Here is a 4,055-nt window from a genome sequence, read left to right as displayed (position 1 = left end):
TTTGCCTTTTTTTTTAGCGTGAAAGACGACGGTGCTAAGTTTTCAAACTTTCAGCGTAATTTGTGGACACAAGTTGTAGATAGAAAGGTGAAGAGTTTTTACCTCCTCCCCCTACTTACAGTAGTTCAAGCTCAAAATTATGAAATATTAACGTCTTATTTATCGGCATATAAGTGAAGTTGTGTTTGCCACGTTTCTAGTCATGAAAATTCCCCGCTATTATTGTTGCAAACCTATTGCTGTCATTCCATAACCTTCCTTGTATTTGTAAATTAAGATCAGTACTACTCTGTTTCATTTTTTGTTTCGTTCGTAAGTTCTAGAAATCTAGTAAAACTAGGGTCATGTAAACTGGGATCGCAGCCATGGTGTCACTGTGTGCACGTACTAAGTAAACGAAAGCCGAGATGTTTCTCTCTCCTCCGTTCGCCGGTGGCACATTTCTATACAATAATGACTCCATGAATCGTATATGTGTTGAATTAACTTTTATTTCGGTTTTAAAAGAATAAACGGTCAGTGTTATTGGCATAAGTTTCCATCATCATGAGTACACACGTAGTTGAGACTGGATCTTTTTTGGACGGAACGTATGGGGAGGGGGCGATGTTGAACATGTTCGCGAGGAGATGAGTTCGCGACGCGAAGGTCTCAGCGAATATCGCGAACATAAAAATCTCGCGAACATAAATGAACTTACCAGTATATGGTGTCAGAACCACCGAATAAAACCACCGAGTGAGCGAATTCTAATCTACTTTGTCACATAGAGTACTTTGAACATGGCTAGAATTTTCACCAAATGCAAAAAATGGCCTACGTTCAGGGACAACCTCGTGACTTATTTTCACGACGCCAAACTCTACAAGCATTCATTAGATAGAAAATACATAGATATGTCTTTGACCAGAAGTTGAAATAAAATGCTTTTTTTTGTCAAATGTAGTATTTTGAACAATGTCATGGCTAAAATTAAAAATTTTCAGGACAACCACGTGACAACCAAACAAAATGTCAAATTTTACAACATTGCATTTTATAGATATACAAATGTACAAATCATTTATACAGGGTAAAAATTTCAAGCCCAAAAATACCAGAGCAGCACTTGTAGCGTTACAAAGTTTGGCCCAAAAGTACATTTTTAGAGGCTTGTTTTTAGAGGTTTGAAACATAGCATTGTTTTGATGCTGCCCAAGCACTGAAACTTATCACATCGGACAGTTCATAACCATTTTCAATAAGCCAAAATGTTGGTCTATTTAGATCTTATTTTGTTTTGACGATACGTTCAAAGATGTTGCAGTGACAATGCCGTTAAAGTATGCTGATTTCTGTGTTTTTGAGATGCAAAAATTGGTGGAAATGGCCAGAACCAAACTTGATTTTCCCGTTACCATGGCAACAAGGAGTTTTGATCTAAAAGAAAGCTATTTTGAGGGGTTGTGGACCAAGCACTATCACTCTATGAGCAAAGTATGAGCCAAATCGATTTTTTTACCCATGCCACCATTATTTGATTCTTACAGACATTTGCCATGGCAAATCTCACAGGAGCTGTACATGTTTCAGGAGCCAAAAGAATTCCACACATCACACCGTTCGGTCACAAGTTGCGCAACTCATTAAAGATGAAAGCATCATGTTCGATTAATGTCTACGTCTTTTCTTTTATCACCGTGAGTAGCAAGAACAACACGTACCTCGTGACGATAATCATAAAGTCACAAGAAAAAACTTATTCATATACTTAAGAAGCATAGAAGTCTTAAGAAGCGAATTAATAAGGGCGTACCTGATTAGTCTAGTAAAGAAAAGTCGTAAACAACTTTGCTTGCCTGCATTTGGAACTCTTTCTATACCTACATGTAGTTTCATTGCAGTTTCAAGGGAAAGAGGCTGTTTGGTGGACATCGTAATTTCCGTTGTTTTGGTCTCTCCGTGACTGGACAGTCAATAAGTACAATGGAAGACAACAATCATCGTTCTGCTGCCGACTGGGATGATGTAACCGACCCCTCAAACAGTAACAACACTGAACCTGGTCAACTGAGTCATTGTGAAGTACGTCCTGACCTCTATGGAACGGAGAACTTTAACAGGGAGTCAAGTGTCACTCATCAACCAAGTCAAGAGATTTCTGAAACACGTCCTGTCCTGTACGGACTAGAAGCAGACCATCAGGAGTCCAGCTGTGAGGGTTATGGCGCTGCAGGCACCGGCGGCTGTTTTCAAACCGCTAGGCAGGTGGTTGATGTTGTTGAATGTGAGGACTCTGCAAGTGCTGGTCTTCAAAACGACACACTGACGCCCTCATTATGCCGAGAAGTCGGTACAGGTAACTAAGTCCATGTTCGTCAAAATACCATGATGCCTAAGGGCGCGGTCACATAGGTCGTGTGATCGTCGTACGATCGCTAACTTCGTGCATTTTGGAGGACAAAAATGTACATGTACGTCTAGATTTCCTGCAAAGTTCAACGGTCTTGGCACACGGAATGCCTTTTTGGATCCATGTCGGTGGTAAGTTTGGTTCTTTCACGGCCTGCTCGAAAATCCTATGGCATCAAAATCGTACGACAGTCGCACGACCTATTTGGCCGCGCCATTACACATTGGTAAGTTAGGTACGCACAAGCTGCAAACTAGCTGCTAGAGTTGATGCACTCATACTAAGAAGGACCCTGCTGTTATTTTATCGTTGTTATCTTATCTGACAGAGGTGTAGCTATATATATGTATCCTCTTAAACACCAGTATCCGAGTGGACGTGACGTCAGTTTACCCGAGGCGAGTAAATCGCCTTTCCCATGGGGCAAAATATTTGTACTGCTGGAAATTCGAACCCAGCAAGCCTAGTTTTCAATAATACATAAATCAAAATCCCGAACGTCAGGGTCAGAAGCTATAGTCTACAGCTCACATTTGTTTATTTTATTAGGATCTCCATTAGGCATAACATATCATTAATGGAGATCCTAATAAAACAAGCAAACAAACAAACAAACAAACATAACTCTAGGTCCCTGTCATCTTTTGGATGAGTGTTTGCATAAATGTGCCGAATGTATCATCAAGGATTTTTGAACCTCCTTCGTATCACGTGGTCAACTTCTGGAGTCCTTTGAAAATGGTACATTACAGAAAAGATTTGAATTTTACTAAACCACACAGAAGTAAATCAAAGTTGGTGAAGGAGGGGTTAAAGAGAGTGCTGTTGTTGTAAGACAGCAGACCGGGATCCTTTGTCTTACAACCGACGCCATTTTCCACAGGGCGAGTTGGGCATGGGGCGGTTTGACCTGTTACCTATTTTACCGACATGCATGTATTTCTAATCCCAACAGGTACGGCCCAGACGTGTGTTATTTAAACATTTTGCAACGTATCTATCTGTACAAATTCTCCCGGCCTGTGAAGCCATCGATTATGTTGCAATTCCTCGTGCCGACACAAAGTTTTCGTGAATTTCCTGAGATTCTCCAAACGTTTATAGGTTAGGCGGAAGATTACATAATGTCCTACGACTGTACAAGCTGGACGGGGGTGCCAATATTAAAGAAACTTGAAAACTACAGTAGCTTCTGAATCTCGTTTCCGAGGATTGAATAAGAAAATTTCCTGCCGAATTCTTTCAGTCAAAAATCGCGGGCAATTTATATATATTTTAATATCTGGCTTGGGTCGCTCAGCGAATACAATAGAAGTATTTCACACTCATTTGCACCTGGTTTATCTTGTCTGCTTTGACGGCACAACTCATTATAAGTCCCAAACAAATTCGTTTAGCCAAGTGCACTGTCCGAATATTGCACAAGCTTAATATTTTGGCCTATATCAAAGTCAACGTATCCTCTCTGTAAGTAATTTTTGCTGTTTCTTGACATGACCACCATACCTGCGTTATTTTGAGAAATATTTAGCAATGTGTATCAGTGTGTACACAGGGCGGGGCAAATTCCCCTGACAACGCGGACAAAAGCATAGCAACCGTACCACCGTGATGAGAAGTTAGTTGTAACTGCCAACAAAAACTTGCTCCGGAAATTTCCATC

Source organism: Branchiostoma floridae, chromosome 8 (genome assembly GCF_000003815.2).
Source record: "Branchiostoma floridae strain S238N-H82 chromosome 8, Bfl_VNyyK, whole genome shotgun sequence".
Taxonomy (NCBI): Eukaryota; Metazoa; Chordata; class Leptocardii; order Amphioxiformes; family Branchiostomatidae; genus Branchiostoma; species Branchiostoma floridae.
Note: the sequence above shows the minus strand (reverse complement) of the source record.